This window comes from Gasterosteus aculeatus, chromosome 2 (genome assembly GCF_964276395.1).
Source record: "Gasterosteus aculeatus chromosome 2, fGasAcu3.hap1.1, whole genome shotgun sequence".
Taxonomy (NCBI): Eukaryota; Metazoa; Chordata; class Actinopteri; order Perciformes; family Gasterosteidae; genus Gasterosteus; species Gasterosteus aculeatus.
The window spans coordinates 21865949-21877292 of record NC_135689.1 but is presented as its reverse complement, the minus strand read 5'-3'; the positions used below and the strand labels follow the sequence as shown (position 1 = coordinate 21877292).

General features: G+C 44.4%; 48 non-coding genes across 48 annotated transcripts; all 48 read right to left on the bottom strand.

The window, feature by feature from the left end:
• Positions 1-85: 85 nt before the first annotated feature.
• Positions 86-204, bottom strand: LOC144401357 (5S ribosomal RNA). Its single transcript, XR_013463292.1, has one exon. It is a non-coding gene; the product is annotated as a 5S ribosomal RNA (ribosomal RNA).
• A 116-nt stretch (positions 205-320) lies between these two features.
• LOC144401356 (5S ribosomal RNA) lies at positions 321-439 on the bottom strand. The gene has a single exon (XR_013463291.1). It is a non-coding gene; the product is annotated as a 5S ribosomal RNA (ribosomal RNA).
• A 117-nt stretch (positions 440-556) lies between these two features.
• On the bottom strand, positions 557-675 carry LOC144398912 (5S ribosomal RNA). Its single transcript, XR_013461059.1, has one exon. It is a non-coding gene; the product is annotated as a 5S ribosomal RNA (ribosomal RNA).
• Positions 676-792: 117 nt separating this feature from the next.
• On the bottom strand, positions 793-911 carry LOC144401355 (5S ribosomal RNA). Its single transcript, XR_013463290.1, has one exon. It is a non-coding gene; the product is annotated as a 5S ribosomal RNA (ribosomal RNA).
• A 116-nt stretch (positions 912-1027) lies between these two features.
• On the bottom strand, positions 1028-1146 carry LOC144395558 (5S ribosomal RNA). Its single transcript, XR_013457692.1, has one exon. It is a non-coding gene; the product is annotated as a 5S ribosomal RNA (ribosomal RNA).
• A 116-nt stretch (positions 1147-1262) lies between these two features.
• On the bottom strand, positions 1263-1381 carry LOC144401354 (5S ribosomal RNA). Its single transcript, XR_013463289.1, has one exon. It is a non-coding gene; the product is annotated as a 5S ribosomal RNA (ribosomal RNA).
• A 117-nt stretch (positions 1382-1498) lies between these two features.
• On the bottom strand, positions 1499-1617 carry LOC144398814 (5S ribosomal RNA). The gene has a single exon (XR_013460961.1). It is a non-coding gene; the product is annotated as a 5S ribosomal RNA (ribosomal RNA).
• Positions 1618-1733: 116 nt separating this feature from the next.
• On the bottom strand, positions 1734-1852 carry LOC144389582 (5S ribosomal RNA). The gene has a single exon (XR_013453713.1). It is a non-coding gene; the product is annotated as a 5S ribosomal RNA (ribosomal RNA).
• A 116-nt stretch (positions 1853-1968) lies between these two features.
• LOC144395557 (5S ribosomal RNA) lies at positions 1969-2087 on the bottom strand. Its single transcript, XR_013457691.1, has one exon. It is a non-coding gene; the product is annotated as a 5S ribosomal RNA (ribosomal RNA).
• A 116-nt stretch (positions 2088-2203) lies between these two features.
• Positions 2204-2322, bottom strand: LOC144397924 (5S ribosomal RNA). Its single transcript, XR_013460071.1, has one exon. It is a non-coding gene; the product is annotated as a 5S ribosomal RNA (ribosomal RNA).
• Positions 2323-2439: 117 nt separating this feature from the next.
• LOC144401353 (5S ribosomal RNA) lies at positions 2440-2558 on the bottom strand. Its single transcript, XR_013463288.1, has one exon. It is a non-coding gene; the product is annotated as a 5S ribosomal RNA (ribosomal RNA).
• Positions 2559-2674: 116 nt separating this feature from the next.
• On the bottom strand, positions 2675-2793 carry LOC144391028 (5S ribosomal RNA). Its single transcript, XR_013454893.1, has one exon. It is a non-coding gene; the product is annotated as a 5S ribosomal RNA (ribosomal RNA).
• Positions 2794-2910: 117 nt separating this feature from the next.
• Positions 2911-3029, bottom strand: LOC144402431 (5S ribosomal RNA). Its single transcript, XR_013464367.1, has one exon. It is a non-coding gene; the product is annotated as a 5S ribosomal RNA (ribosomal RNA).
• Positions 3030-3145: 116 nt separating this feature from the next.
• On the bottom strand, positions 3146-3264 carry LOC144389581 (5S ribosomal RNA). The gene has a single exon (XR_013453712.1). It is a non-coding gene; the product is annotated as a 5S ribosomal RNA (ribosomal RNA).
• A 116-nt stretch (positions 3265-3380) lies between these two features.
• Positions 3381-3499, bottom strand: LOC144395556 (5S ribosomal RNA). Its single transcript, XR_013457690.1, has one exon. It is a non-coding gene; the product is annotated as a 5S ribosomal RNA (ribosomal RNA).
• A 117-nt stretch (positions 3500-3616) lies between these two features.
• Positions 3617-3735, bottom strand: LOC144401351 (5S ribosomal RNA). Its single transcript, XR_013463286.1, has one exon. It is a non-coding gene; the product is annotated as a 5S ribosomal RNA (ribosomal RNA).
• A 116-nt stretch (positions 3736-3851) lies between these two features.
• On the bottom strand, positions 3852-3970 carry LOC144395555 (5S ribosomal RNA). Its single transcript, XR_013457689.1, has one exon. It is a non-coding gene; the product is annotated as a 5S ribosomal RNA (ribosomal RNA).
• A 116-nt stretch (positions 3971-4086) lies between these two features.
• On the bottom strand, positions 4087-4205 carry LOC144391026 (5S ribosomal RNA). Its single transcript, XR_013454891.1, has one exon. It is a non-coding gene; the product is annotated as a 5S ribosomal RNA (ribosomal RNA).
• A 117-nt stretch (positions 4206-4322) lies between these two features.
• Positions 4323-4441, bottom strand: LOC144398910 (5S ribosomal RNA). Its single transcript, XR_013461057.1, has one exon. It is a non-coding gene; the product is annotated as a 5S ribosomal RNA (ribosomal RNA).
• A 117-nt stretch (positions 4442-4558) lies between these two features.
• LOC144401350 (5S ribosomal RNA) lies at positions 4559-4677 on the bottom strand. The gene has a single exon (XR_013463285.1). It is a non-coding gene; the product is annotated as a 5S ribosomal RNA (ribosomal RNA).
• A 116-nt stretch (positions 4678-4793) lies between these two features.
• Positions 4794-4912, bottom strand: LOC144395554 (5S ribosomal RNA). Its single transcript, XR_013457688.1, has one exon. It is a non-coding gene; the product is annotated as a 5S ribosomal RNA (ribosomal RNA).
• A 116-nt stretch (positions 4913-5028) lies between these two features.
• Positions 5029-5147, bottom strand: LOC144401349 (5S ribosomal RNA). Its single transcript, XR_013463284.1, has one exon. It is a non-coding gene; the product is annotated as a 5S ribosomal RNA (ribosomal RNA).
• A 117-nt stretch (positions 5148-5264) lies between these two features.
• Positions 5265-5383, bottom strand: LOC144401348 (5S ribosomal RNA). The gene has a single exon (XR_013463283.1). It is a non-coding gene; the product is annotated as a 5S ribosomal RNA (ribosomal RNA).
• A 116-nt stretch (positions 5384-5499) lies between these two features.
• On the bottom strand, positions 5500-5618 carry LOC144395552 (5S ribosomal RNA). The gene has a single exon (XR_013457686.1). It is a non-coding gene; the product is annotated as a 5S ribosomal RNA (ribosomal RNA).
• A 117-nt stretch (positions 5619-5735) lies between these two features.
• LOC144402420 (5S ribosomal RNA) lies at positions 5736-5854 on the bottom strand. Its single transcript, XR_013464356.1, has one exon. It is a non-coding gene; the product is annotated as a 5S ribosomal RNA (ribosomal RNA).
• Positions 5855-5970: 116 nt separating this feature from the next.
• LOC144391024 (5S ribosomal RNA) lies at positions 5971-6089 on the bottom strand. Its single transcript, XR_013454890.1, has one exon. It is a non-coding gene; the product is annotated as a 5S ribosomal RNA (ribosomal RNA).
• A 117-nt stretch (positions 6090-6206) lies between these two features.
• Positions 6207-6325, bottom strand: LOC144402409 (5S ribosomal RNA). The gene has a single exon (XR_013464345.1). It is a non-coding gene; the product is annotated as a 5S ribosomal RNA (ribosomal RNA).
• A 116-nt stretch (positions 6326-6441) lies between these two features.
• Positions 6442-6560, bottom strand: LOC144395551 (5S ribosomal RNA). Its single transcript, XR_013457685.1, has one exon. It is a non-coding gene; the product is annotated as a 5S ribosomal RNA (ribosomal RNA).
• A 117-nt stretch (positions 6561-6677) lies between these two features.
• On the bottom strand, positions 6678-6796 carry LOC144401347 (5S ribosomal RNA). Its single transcript, XR_013463282.1, has one exon. It is a non-coding gene; the product is annotated as a 5S ribosomal RNA (ribosomal RNA).
• A 116-nt stretch (positions 6797-6912) lies between these two features.
• LOC144395550 (5S ribosomal RNA) lies at positions 6913-7031 on the bottom strand. The gene has a single exon (XR_013457684.1). It is a non-coding gene; the product is annotated as a 5S ribosomal RNA (ribosomal RNA).
• Positions 7032-7147: 116 nt separating this feature from the next.
• LOC144391020 (5S ribosomal RNA) lies at positions 7148-7266 on the bottom strand. The gene has a single exon (XR_013454882.1). It is a non-coding gene; the product is annotated as a 5S ribosomal RNA (ribosomal RNA).
• Positions 7267-7383: 117 nt separating this feature from the next.
• LOC144398909 (5S ribosomal RNA) lies at positions 7384-7502 on the bottom strand. Its single transcript, XR_013461056.1, has one exon. It is a non-coding gene; the product is annotated as a 5S ribosomal RNA (ribosomal RNA).
• Positions 7503-7619: 117 nt separating this feature from the next.
• On the bottom strand, positions 7620-7738 carry LOC144401345 (5S ribosomal RNA). Its single transcript, XR_013463280.1, has one exon. It is a non-coding gene; the product is annotated as a 5S ribosomal RNA (ribosomal RNA).
• A 116-nt stretch (positions 7739-7854) lies between these two features.
• Positions 7855-7973, bottom strand: LOC144395549 (5S ribosomal RNA). Its single transcript, XR_013457683.1, has one exon. It is a non-coding gene; the product is annotated as a 5S ribosomal RNA (ribosomal RNA).
• A 116-nt stretch (positions 7974-8089) lies between these two features.
• LOC144401344 (5S ribosomal RNA) lies at positions 8090-8208 on the bottom strand. The gene has a single exon (XR_013463279.1). It is a non-coding gene; the product is annotated as a 5S ribosomal RNA (ribosomal RNA).
• A 117-nt stretch (positions 8209-8325) lies between these two features.
• On the bottom strand, positions 8326-8444 carry LOC144401343 (5S ribosomal RNA). The gene has a single exon (XR_013463278.1). It is a non-coding gene; the product is annotated as a 5S ribosomal RNA (ribosomal RNA).
• A 116-nt stretch (positions 8445-8560) lies between these two features.
• On the bottom strand, positions 8561-8679 carry LOC144395548 (5S ribosomal RNA). Its single transcript, XR_013457682.1, has one exon. It is a non-coding gene; the product is annotated as a 5S ribosomal RNA (ribosomal RNA).
• Positions 8680-8796: 117 nt separating this feature from the next.
• On the bottom strand, positions 8797-8915 carry LOC144402398 (5S ribosomal RNA). The gene has a single exon (XR_013464334.1). It is a non-coding gene; the product is annotated as a 5S ribosomal RNA (ribosomal RNA).
• Positions 8916-9031: 116 nt separating this feature from the next.
• Positions 9032-9150, bottom strand: LOC144391018 (5S ribosomal RNA). The gene has a single exon (XR_013454877.1). It is a non-coding gene; the product is annotated as a 5S ribosomal RNA (ribosomal RNA).
• A 117-nt stretch (positions 9151-9267) lies between these two features.
• Positions 9268-9386, bottom strand: LOC144402386 (5S ribosomal RNA). The gene has a single exon (XR_013464322.1). It is a non-coding gene; the product is annotated as a 5S ribosomal RNA (ribosomal RNA).
• A 116-nt stretch (positions 9387-9502) lies between these two features.
• Positions 9503-9621, bottom strand: LOC144395547 (5S ribosomal RNA). Its single transcript, XR_013457681.1, has one exon. It is a non-coding gene; the product is annotated as a 5S ribosomal RNA (ribosomal RNA).
• Positions 9622-9738: 117 nt separating this feature from the next.
• Positions 9739-9857, bottom strand: LOC144401342 (5S ribosomal RNA). The gene has a single exon (XR_013463277.1). It is a non-coding gene; the product is annotated as a 5S ribosomal RNA (ribosomal RNA).
• Positions 9858-9973: 116 nt separating this feature from the next.
• LOC144395546 (5S ribosomal RNA) lies at positions 9974-10092 on the bottom strand. Its single transcript, XR_013457680.1, has one exon. It is a non-coding gene; the product is annotated as a 5S ribosomal RNA (ribosomal RNA).
• A 117-nt stretch (positions 10093-10209) lies between these two features.
• On the bottom strand, positions 10210-10328 carry LOC144394296 (5S ribosomal RNA). Its single transcript, XR_013456973.1, has one exon. It is a non-coding gene; the product is annotated as a 5S ribosomal RNA (ribosomal RNA).
• A 116-nt stretch (positions 10329-10444) lies between these two features.
• LOC144395545 (5S ribosomal RNA) lies at positions 10445-10563 on the bottom strand. The gene has a single exon (XR_013457679.1). It is a non-coding gene; the product is annotated as a 5S ribosomal RNA (ribosomal RNA).
• A 117-nt stretch (positions 10564-10680) lies between these two features.
• LOC144402375 (5S ribosomal RNA) lies at positions 10681-10799 on the bottom strand. The gene has a single exon (XR_013464311.1). It is a non-coding gene; the product is annotated as a 5S ribosomal RNA (ribosomal RNA).
• A 116-nt stretch (positions 10800-10915) lies between these two features.
• LOC144391013 (5S ribosomal RNA) lies at positions 10916-11034 on the bottom strand. Its single transcript, XR_013454875.1, has one exon. It is a non-coding gene; the product is annotated as a 5S ribosomal RNA (ribosomal RNA).
• Positions 11035-11151: 117 nt separating this feature from the next.
• Positions 11152-11270, bottom strand: LOC144401341 (5S ribosomal RNA). Its single transcript, XR_013463276.1, has one exon. It is a non-coding gene; the product is annotated as a 5S ribosomal RNA (ribosomal RNA).
• Between the last annotated feature and the right edge of the window lie 74 nt (positions 11271-11344).

The following is an 11344-nucleotide window of genomic DNA, read 5'->3' as shown; positions in this document are numbered from 1 at the left end:
TGTGTCAAAGGTTTTGTAGTTTTGACAATGAAATGGAGTCACTTTCTAAGGCCTTCTCTGTGTCTTTTACAGATCGAAATGAAAAAGCTTACGGCACCTGGGATTCCCAGGCGGTCTTCCATCCAAGTACTAACCAGGCCCTACTCTGCTTAGCTTCTGAGATCAGACGAGATCAGGCGGAGCCAGAGAGGTATGGCCGTAAGCAACTGTATGTCCTCTTCCTAATCTTTTAAAACGTGTCAAAGGTTTTGTAGTTTTGACAATGAAATGGAGTCACTTTCTAAGGCCTTCTCTGTGTCTTTTACAGATAGAAATGAAAAAGCTTACGGCACCTGGGATTCCCAGGCGGTCTTCCATCCAAGTACTAACCAGGCCCTACTCTGCTTAGCTTCTGAGATCAGACGAGATCAGGCGGAGCCAGAGAGGTATGGCCGTAAGCAACTGTATGTCCTCTTCCTAATCTTTTAAAATGTGTCAAAGGTTTTGGAGTTTTGATAATTAAAAAGGAGTCACTTTCTAATGCCTTCTCGATTTCTTCCAGAGAGAGAAATGAAAAAGCTTACGGCACATGGGATTCCCAGGCGGTCTTCCATCCAAGTACTAACCAGGCCCTACTCTGCTTAGCTTCTGAGATCAGACGAGATCAGGCGGAGCCAGAGAGGTATGGCCGTAAGCAACTGTATGTCCTCTTCCTAATCTTTTAAAATGTGTCAAAGGTTTTGGAGTTTTGATAATGAAAAAGGATTCACTTTCTAATGCCTTCTCAATTTCTTCCAGAGAGAGAAATGAAGAAGCTTACGGCACCTGGGATTCCCAGGCGGTCTTCCATCCAAGTACTAACCAGGCCCTACTCTGCTTAGCTTCTGAGATCAGACGAGATCAGGCGGAGCCAGAGAGGTATGGCCGTAAGCAACTGTATGTCCTCTACCTAATCTTTTAAAATGTGTCAAAGGTTTTGGAGTTTTGACAATGAAATGGAGTCACTTTCTAAGTTCTTCTCTGTGTCTTTTACAGATCGAAATAAAAAAGCTTACAGCACCTGGGATTCCCAGGCGGTCTTCCATCCAAGTACTAACCAGGCCCTACTCTGCTTAGCTTCTGAGATCAGACGAGATCAGGCGGAGCCAGAGAGGTATGGCCGTAAGCAACTGTATGTCCTCTACCTAATCTTTTAAAATGTGTCAAAGGTTTTGTAGTTTTGACAATGAAATGGAGTCACTTTCTAAGGCCTTCTCTGTGTCTTTTACAGATAGAAATGAAAAAGCTTACGGCACCTGGGATTCCCAGGCGGTCTTCCATCCAAGTACTAACCAGGCCCTACTCTGCTTAGCTTCTGAGATCAGACGAGATCAGGCGGAGCCAGAGAGGTATGGCCGTAAGCAACTGTATGTCCTCTTCCTAATCTTTTAAAATGTGTCAAAGGTTTTGGAGTTTTGATAATTAAAAAGGAGTCACTTTCTAATGCCTTCTCGATTTCTTCCAGAGAGAGAAATGAAAAAGCTTACGGCACATGGGATTCCCAGGCGGTCTTCCATCCAAGTACTAACCAGGCCCTACTCTGCTTAGCTTCTGAGATCTGACGAGATCAGGCGGAGCCAGAGAGGTATGGCCGTAAGCAACTGTATGTCCTCTACCTAATCTTTTAAAATGTGTCAAAGGTTTTGTAGTTTTGACAATTAAATGGAGTCACTTTCTAAGGCCTTCTCTGTGTCTTTTACAGATCGAAATGAAAAAGCTTACAGCACCTGGGATTCCCAGGCGGTCTTCCATCCAAGTACTAACCAGGCCCTACTCTGCTTAGCTTCTGAGATCTGACGAGATCAGGCGGAGCCAGAGAGGTATGGCCGTAAGCAACTGTATGTCCTCTTCCTAATCTTTTAAAATGTGTCAAAGGTTTTGTAGTTTTGACAATGAAATGGAGTCACTTTCTAAGGCCTTCTCTGTGTCTTTTACAGATCGAAATGAAAAAGCTTACAGCACCTGGGATTCCCAGGCGGTCTTCCATCCAAGTACTAACCAGGCCCTACTCTGCTTAGCTTCTGAGATCAGACGAGATCAGGCGGAGCCAGAGAGGTATGGCCGTAAGCAACTGTATGTCCTCTTCCTAATCTTTTAAAATGTGTCAAAGGTTTTGTAGTTTTGACAATGAAATGGAGTCACTTTCTAAGGCCTTCTCTGTGTCTTTTACAGATCGAAATGAAAAAGCTTACAGCACCTGGGATTCCCAGGCGGTCTTCCATCCAAGTACTAACCAGGCCCTACTCTGCTTAGCTTCTGAGATCAGACGAGATCAGGCAGAGCCAGAGAGGTATGGCCGTAAGCAACTGTATGTCCTCTTCCTAATCTTTTAAAATGTGTCAAAGGTTTTGGAGTTTTGATAATGAAAAAGGATTCACTTTCTAATGCCTTCTCAATTTCTTCCAGAGAGAGAAATGAAGAAGCTTACGGCACCTGGGATTCCCAGGCGGTCTTCCATCCAAGTACTAACCAGGCCCTACTCTGCTTAGCTTCTGAGATCAGACGAGATCAGGCGGAGCCAGAGAGGTATGGCCGTAAGCAACTGTATGTCCTCTTCCTAATCTTTTAAAATGTGTCAAAGGTTTTGCAGTTTTGACAATGAAATGGAGTCACTTTCTAAGGCCTTCTCTGTGTCTTTTACAGATCGAAATGAAAAAGCTTACAGCACCTGGGATTCCCAGGCGGTCTTCCATCCAAGTACTAACCAGGCCCTACTCTGCTTAGCTTCTGAGATCAGACGAGATCAGGCGAAGCCAGAGAGGTATGGCCGTAAGCAACTGTATGTCCTCTTCCTAATATTTTAAAATGTGTCAAAGGTTTTGGAGTTTAGATAATGAAAAAGGAGTCACTTTCTAATGCCTTCTCGATTTCTTCCAGAGAGAGAAATGAAAAAGCTTACGGCACCTGGGATTCCCAGGCGGTCTTCCATCCAAGTACTAACCAGGCCCTACTCTGCTTAGCTTCTGAGATCTGACGAGATCAGGCGGAGCCAGAGAGGTATGGCCGTAAGCAACTGCATGTCCTCTTCCTAATCTTTTAAAATGTGTCAAAGGTTTTGTAGTTTTGACAATGAAATGGAGTCACTTTCTAAGGCCTTCTCTGTGTCTTTTACAGATCGAAATGAAAAAGCTTACAGCACCTGGGATTCCCAGGCGGTCTTCCATCCAAGTACTAACCAGGCCCTACTCTGCTTAGCTTCTGAGATCTGACGAGATCAGGCGGAGCCAGAGAGGTATGGCCGTAAGCAACTGTATGTCCTCTTCCTAATCTTTTAAAATGTGTCAAAGGTTTTGTAGTTTTGACAATGAAATGGAGTCACTTTCTAAGGCCTTCTCTGTGTCTTTTACAGATCGAAATGAAAAAGCTTACAGCACCTGGGATTCCCAGGCGGTCTTCCATCCAAGTACTAACCAGGCCCTACTCTGCTTAGCTTCTGAGATCAGACGAGATCAGGCGGAGCCAGAGAGGTATGGCCGTAAGCAACTGTATGTCCTCTTCCTAATCTTTTAAAATGTGTCAAAGGTTTTGGAGTTTTGATAATGAAAAAGGAGTCACTTTCTAATGCCTTCTCGATTTCTTCCAGAGAGAGAAATGAAAAAGCTTACGGCACCTGGGATTCCCAGGCGGTCTTCCATCCAAGTACTAACCAGGCCCTACTCTGCTTAGCTTCTGAGATCAGACGAGATCAGGCGGAGCCAGAGAGGTATGGCCGTAAGCAACTGTATGTCCTCTTCCTAATCTTTTAAAATGTGTCAAAGGTTTTGTAGTTTTGACAATGAAATGGAGTCACTTTCTAAGGCCTTCTCTGTGTCTTTTACAGATCGAAATGAAAAAGCTTACAGCACCTGGGATTCCCAGGCGGTCTTCCATCCAAGTACTAACCAGGCCCTACTCTGCTTAGCTTCTGAGATCAGACGAGATCAGGCGGAGCCAGAGAGGTATGGCCGTAAGCAACTGTATGTCCTCTTCCTAATCTTTTAAAATGTGTCAAAGGTTTTGTAGTTTTGACAAAGAAATGGAGTCACTTTCTAAGGCCTTCTCTGTGTCTTTTACAGATCGAAATGAAAAAGCTTACAGCACCTGGGATTCCCAGGCGGTCTTCCATCCAAGTACTAACCAGGCCCTACTCTGCTTAGCTTCTGAGATCAGACGAGATCAGGCGAAGCCAGAGAGGTATGGCCGTAAGCAACTGTATGTCCTCTTCCTAATATTTTAAAATGTGTCAAAGGTTTTGGAGTTTAGATAATTAAAAAGGAGTCACTTTCTAATGCCTTCTCGATTTCTTCCAGAGAGAGAAATGAAAAAGCTTACGGCACATGGGATTCCCAGGCGGTCTTCCATCCAAGTACTAACCAGGCCCTACTCTGCTTAGCTTCTGAGATCAGACGAGATCAGGCGGAGCCAGAGAGGTATGGCCGTAAGCAACTGTATGTCCTCTTCCTAATCTTTTAAAATGTGTCAAAGGTTTTGGAGTTTTGATAATGAAAAAGGATTCACTTTCTAATGCCTTCTCAATTTCTTCCAGAGAGAGAAATGAAGAAGCTTACGGCACCTGGGATTCCCAGGCGGTCTTCCATCCAAGTACTAACCAGGCCCTACTCTGCTTAGCTTCTGAGATCAGACGAGATCAGGCGGAGCCAGAGAGGTATGGCCGTAAGCAACTGTATGTCCTCTACCTAATCTTTTAAAATGTGTCAAAGGTTTTGGAGTTTTGACAATGAAATGGAGTCACTTTCTAAGTTCTTCTCTGTGTCTTTTACAGATCGAAATAAAAAAGCTTACAGCACCTGGGATTCCCAGGCGGTCTTCCATCCAAGTACTAACCAGGCCCTACTCTGCTTAGCTTCTGAGATCAGACGAGATCAGGCGGAGCCAGAGAGGTATGGCCGTAAGCAACTGTATGTCCTCTACCTAATCTTTTAAAATGTGTCAAAGGTTTTGTAGTTTTGACAATGAAATGGAGTCACTTTCTAAGGCCTTCTCTGTGTCTTTTACAGATAGAAATGAAAAAGCTTACGGCACCTGGGATTCCCAGGCGGTCTTCCATCCAAGTACTAACCAGGCCCTACTCTGCTTAGCTTCTGAGATCAGACGAGATCAGGCGGAGCCAGAGAGGTATGGCCGTAAGCAACTGTATGTCCTCTTCCTAATCTTTTAAAATGTGTCAAAGGTTTTGGAGTTTTGATAATGAAAAAGGATTCACTTTCTAATGCCTTCTCAATTTCTTCCAGAGAGAGAAATGAAGAAGCTTACGGCACCTGGGATTCCCAGGCGGTCTTCCATCCAAGTACTAACCAGGCCCTACTCTGCTTAGCTTCTGAGATCAGACGAGATCAGGCGGAGCCAGAGAGGTATGGCCGTAAGCAACTGTATGTCCTCTACCTAATCTTTTAAAATGTGTCAAAGGTTTTGGAGTTTTGACAATGAAATGGAGTCACTTTCTAAGTTCTTCTCTGTGTCTTTTACAGATCGAAATAAAAAAGCTTACAGCACCTGGGATTCCCAGGCGGTCTTCCATCCAAGTACTAACCAGGCCCTACTCTGCTTAGCTTCTGAGATCAGACGAGATCAGGCGGAGCCAGAGAGGTATGGCCGTAAGCAACTGTATGTCCTCTTCCTAATCTTTTAAAATGTGTCAAAGGTTTTGGAGTTTTGATAATGAAAAAGGAGTCACTTTCTAATGCCTTCTCGATTTCTTCCAGAGAGAGAAATGAAAAAGCTTACGGCACCTGGGATTCCCAGGCGGTCTTCCATCCAAGTACTAACCAGGCCCTACTCTGCTTAGCTTCTGAGATCTGACGAGATCAGGCGGAGCCAGAGAGGTATGGCCGTAAGCAACTGTATGTCCTCTACCTAATCTTTTAAAATGTGTCAAAGGTTTTGTAGTTTTGACAATTAAATGGAGTCACTTTCTAAGGCCTTCTCTGTGTCTTTTACAGATCGAAATAAAAAAGCTTACAGCACCTGGGATTCCCAGGCGGTCTTCCATCCAAGTACTAACCAGGCCCTACTCTGCTTAGCTTCTGAGATCAGACGAGATCAGGCGAAGCCAGAGAGGTATGGCCGTAAGCAACTGTATGTCCTCTTCCTAATATTTTAAAATGTGTCAAAGGTTTTGGAGTTTAGATAATGAAAAAGGAGTCACTTTCTAATGCCTTCTCGATTTCTTCCAGAGAGAGAAATGAAAAAGCTTACGGCACCTGGGATTCCCAGGCGGTCTTCCATCCAAGTACTAACCAGGCCCTACTCTGCTTAGCTTCTGAGATCTGACGAGATCAGGCGGAGCCAGAGAGGTATGGCCGTAAGCAACTGTATGTCCTCTTCCTAATCTTTTAAAATGTGTCAAAGGTTTTGTAGTTTTGACAATGAAATGGAGTCACTTTCTAAGGCCTTCTCTGTGTCTTTTACAGATCGAAATGAAAAAGCTTACAGCACCTGGGATTCCCAGGCGGTCTTCCATCCAAGTACTAACCAGGCCCTACTCTGCTTAGCTTCTGAGATCAGACGAGATCAGGCGGAGCCAGAGAGGTATGGCCGTAAGCAACTGTATGTCCTCTTCCTAATCTTTTAAAATGTGTCAAAGGTTTTGGAGTTTTGATAATGAAAAAGGAGTCACTTTCTAATGCCTTCTCGATTTCTTCCAGAGAGAGAAATGAAAAAGCTTACGGCACCTGGGATTCCCAGGCGGTCTTCCATCCAAGTACTAACCAGGCCCTACTCTGCTTAGCTTCTGAGATCAGACGAGATCAGGCGGAGCCAGAGAGGTATGGCCGTAAGCAACTGTATGTCCTCTTCCTAATCTTTTAAAATGTGTCAAAGGTTTTGTAGTTTTGACAATGAAATGGAGTCACTTTCTAAGGCCTTCTCTGTGTCTTTTACAGATCGAAATGAAAAAGCTTACAGCACCTGGGATTCCCAGGCGGTCTTCCATCCAAGTACTAACCAGGCCCTACTCTGCTTAGCTTCTGAGATCAGACGAGATCAGGCGGAGCCAGAGAGGTATGGCCGTAAGCAACTGTATGTCCTCTTCCTAATCTTTTAAAATGTGTCAAAGGTTTTGTAGTTTTGACAAAGAAATGGAGTCACTTTCTAAGGCCTTCTCTGTGTCTTTTACAGATCGAAATGAAAAAGCTTACAGCACCTGGGATTCCCAGGCGGTCTTCCATCCAAGTACTAACCAGGCCCTACTCTGCTTAGCTTCTGAGATCAGACGAGATCAGGCGAAGCCAGAGAGGTATGGCCGTAAGCAACTGTATGTCCTCTTCCTAATATTTTAAAATGTGTCAAAGGTTTTGGAGTTTAGATAATTAAAAAGGAGTCACTTTCTAATGCCTTCTCGATTTCTTCCAGAGAGAGAAATGAAAAAGCTTACGGCACATGGGATTCCCAGGCGGTCTTCCATCCAAGTACTAACCAGGCCCTACTCTGCTTAGCTTCTGAGATCAGACGAGATCAGGCGGAGCCAGAGAGGTATGGCCGTAAGCAACTGTATGTCCTCTTCCTAATCTTTTAAAATGTGTCAAAGGTTTTGGAGTTTTGATAATGAAAAAGGATTCACTTTCTAATGCCTTCTCAATTTCTTCCAGAGAGAGAAATGAAGAAGCTTACGGCACCTGGGATTCCCAGGCGGTCTTCCATCCAAGTACTAACCAGGCCCTACTCTGCTTAGCTTCTGAGATCAGACGAGATCAGGCGGAGCCAGAGAGGTATGGCCGTAAGCAACTGTATGTCCTCTACCTAATCTTTTAAAATGTGTCAAAGGTTTTGGAGTTTTGACAATGAAATGGAGTCACTTTCTAAGTTCTTCTCTGTGTCTTTTACAGATCGAAATAAAAAAGCTTACAGCACCTGGGATTCCCAGGCGGTCTTCCATCCAAGTACTAACCAGGCCCTACTCTGCTTAGCTTCTGAGATCAGACGAGATCAGGCGGAGCCAGAGAGGTATGGCCGTAAGCAACTGTATGTCCTCTACCTAATCTTTTAAAATGTGTCAAAGGTTTTGTAGTTTTGACAATGAAATGGAGTCACTTTCTAAGGCCTTCTCTGTGTCTTTTACAGATAGAAATGAAAAAGCTTACGGCACCTGGGATTCCCAGGCGGTCTTCCATCCAAGTACTAACCAGGCCCTACTCTGCTTAGCTTCTGAGATCAGACGAGATCAGGCGGAGCCAGAGAGGTATGGCCGTAAGCAACTGTATGTCCTCTTCCTAATCTTTTAAAATGTGTCAAAGGTTTTGGAGTTTTGATAATGAAAAAGGATTCACTTTCTAATGCCTTCTCAATTTCTTCCAGAGAGAGAAATGAAGAAGCTTACGGCACCTGGGATTCCCAGGCGGTCTTCCATCCAAGTACTAACCAGGCCCTACTCTGCTTAGCTTCTGAGATCAGACGAGATCAGGCGGAGCCAGAGAGGTATGGCCGTAAGCAACTGTATGTCCTCTACCTAATCTTTTAAAATGTGTCAAAGGTTTTGGAGTTTTGACAATGAAATGGAGTCACTTTCTAAGTTCTTCTCTGTGTCTTTTACAGATCGAAATAAAAAAGCTTACAGCACCTGGGATTCCCAGGCGGTCTTCCATCCAAGTACTAACCAGGCCCTACTCTGCTTAGCTTCTGAGATCAGACGAGATCAGGCGGAGCCAGAGAGGTATGGCCGTAAGCAACTGTATGTCCTCTTCCTAATCTTTTAAAATGTGTCAAAGGTTTTGGAGTTTTGATAATGAAAAAGGAGTCACTTTCTAATGCCTTCTCGATTTCTTCCAGAGAGAGAAATGAAAAAGCTTACGGCACCTGGGATTCCCAGGCGGTCTTCCATCCAAGTACTAACCAGGCCCTACTCTGCTTAGCTTCTGAGATCTGACGAGATCAGGCGGAGCCAGAGAGGTATGGCCGTAAGCAACTGTATGTCCTCTACCTAATCTTTTAAAATGTGTCAAAGGTTTTGTAGTTTTGACAATTAAATGGAGTCACTTTCTAAGGCCTTCTCTGTGTCTTTTACAGATCGAAATAAAAAAGCTTACAGCACCTGGGATTCCCAGGCGGTCTTCCATCCAAGTACTAACCAGGCCCTACTCTGCTTAGCTTCTGAGATCAGACGAGATCAGGCGAAGCCAGAGAGGTATGGCCGTAAGCAACTGTATGTCCTCTTCCTAATATTTTAAAATGTGTCAAAGGTTTTGGAGTTTAGATAATGAAAAAGGAGTCACTTTCTAATGCCTTCTCGATTTCTTCCAGAGAGAGAAATGAAAAAGCTTACGGCACCTGGGATTCCCAGGCGGTCTTCCATCCAAGTACTAACCAGGCCCTACTCTGCTTAGCTTCTGAGATCTGACGAGATCAGGCGGAGCCAGAGAGGTATGGCCGTAAGCAACTGTATGTCCTCTTCCTAATCTTTTAAAATGTGTCAAAGGTTTTGTAGTTTTGACAATGAAATGGAGTCACTTTCTAAGGCCTTCTCTGTGTCTTTTACAGATCGAAATGAAAAAGCTTACAGCACCTGGGATTCCCAGGCGGTCTTCCATCCAAGTACTAACCAGGCCCTACTCTGCTTAGCTTCTGAGATCAGACGAGATCAGGCGGAGCCAGAGAGGTATGGCCGTAAGCAACTGTATGTCCTCTTCCTAATCTTTTAAAATGTGTCAAAGGTTTTGGAGTTTTGATAATGAAAAAGGAGTCACTTTCTAATGCCTTCTCGATTTCTTCCAGAGAGAGAAATGAAAAAGCTTACGGCACCTGGGATTCCCAGGCGGTCTTCCATCCAAGTACTAACCAGGCCCTACTCTGCTTAGCTTCTGAGATCAGACGAGATCAGGCGGAGCCAGAGAGGTATGGCCGTAAGCAACTGTATGTCCTCTTCCTAATCTTTTAAAATGTGTCAAAGGTTTTGTAGTTTTGACAATGAAATGGAGTCACTTTCTAAGGCCTTCTCTGTGTCTTTTACAGATTGAAATGAAAAAGCTTACAGCACCTGGGATTCCCAGGCGGTCTTCCATCCAAGTACTAACCAGGCCCTACTCTGCTTAGCTTCTGAGATCAGACGAGATCAGGCGGAGCCAGAGAGGTATGGCCGTAAGCAACTGTATGTCCTCTTCCTAATCTTTTAAAATGTGTCAAAGGTTTTGGAGTTTTGATAATGAAAAAGGAGTCACTTTCTAATGCCTTCTCGATTTCTTCCAGAGAGAGAAATGAAAAAGCTTACGGCACCTGGGATTCCCATGCGGTCTTCCATCCAAGTACTAACCAGGCCCTACTCTGCTTAGCTTCTGAGATCAGACGAGATCAGGCGGAGCCAGAGAGGTATGGCCGTAAGCAACTGTATGTCCTCTTCCTAATCTTTTAAAATGTGTCAAAGGTTTTGTAGTTTTGACAAAGAAATGGAGTCACTTTCTAAGTTCTTCTCTGTGTCTTTTACAGATCGAAATAAAAAAGCTTACAGCACCTGGGATTCCCAGGCGGTCTTCCATCCAAGTACTAACCAGGCCCTACTCTGCTTAGCTTCTGAGATCAGACGAGATCAGGCGGAGCCAGAGAGGTATGGCCGTAAGCAACTGTATGTCCTCTTCCTAATCTTTTAAAATGTGTCAAAGGTTTTGGAGTTTTGATAATGAAAAAGGAGTCACTTTCTAATGCCTTCTCGATTTCTTCCAGAGAGAGAAATGAAAAAGCTTACGGCACCTGGGATTCCCAGGCGGTCTTCCATCCAAGTACTAACCAGGCCCTACTCTGCTTAGCTTCTGAGATCTGACGAGATCAGGCGGAGCCAGAGAGGTATGGCCGTAAGCAACTGTATGTCCTCTACCTAATCTTTTAAAATGTGTCAAAGGTTTTGTAGTTTTGACAATTAAATGGAGTCACTTTCTAAGGCCTTCTCTGTGTCTTTTACAGATCGAAATGAAAAAGCTTACAGCACCTGGGATTCCCAGGCGGTCTTCCATCCAAGTACTAACCAGGCCCTACTCTGCTTAGCTTCTGAGATCAGACGAGATCAGGCGAAGCCAGAGAGGTATGGCCGTAAGCAACTGTATGTCCTCTTCCTAATATTTTAAAATGTGTCAAAGGTTTTGGAGTTTAGATAATGAAAAAGGAGTCACTTTCTAATGCCTTCTCGATTTCTTCCAGAGAGAGAAATGAAAAAGCTTACGGCACCTGGGATTCCCAGGCGGTCTTCCATCCAAGTACTAACCAGGCCCTACTCTGCTTAGCTTCTGAGATCAGACGAGATCAGGCGGAGCCAGAGAGGTATGGCCGTAAGCAACTGTATGTCCTCTTCCTAATCTTTTAAAATGTGTCAAAGGTTTTGTAGTTTTGACAATGAAATGGAGTCACT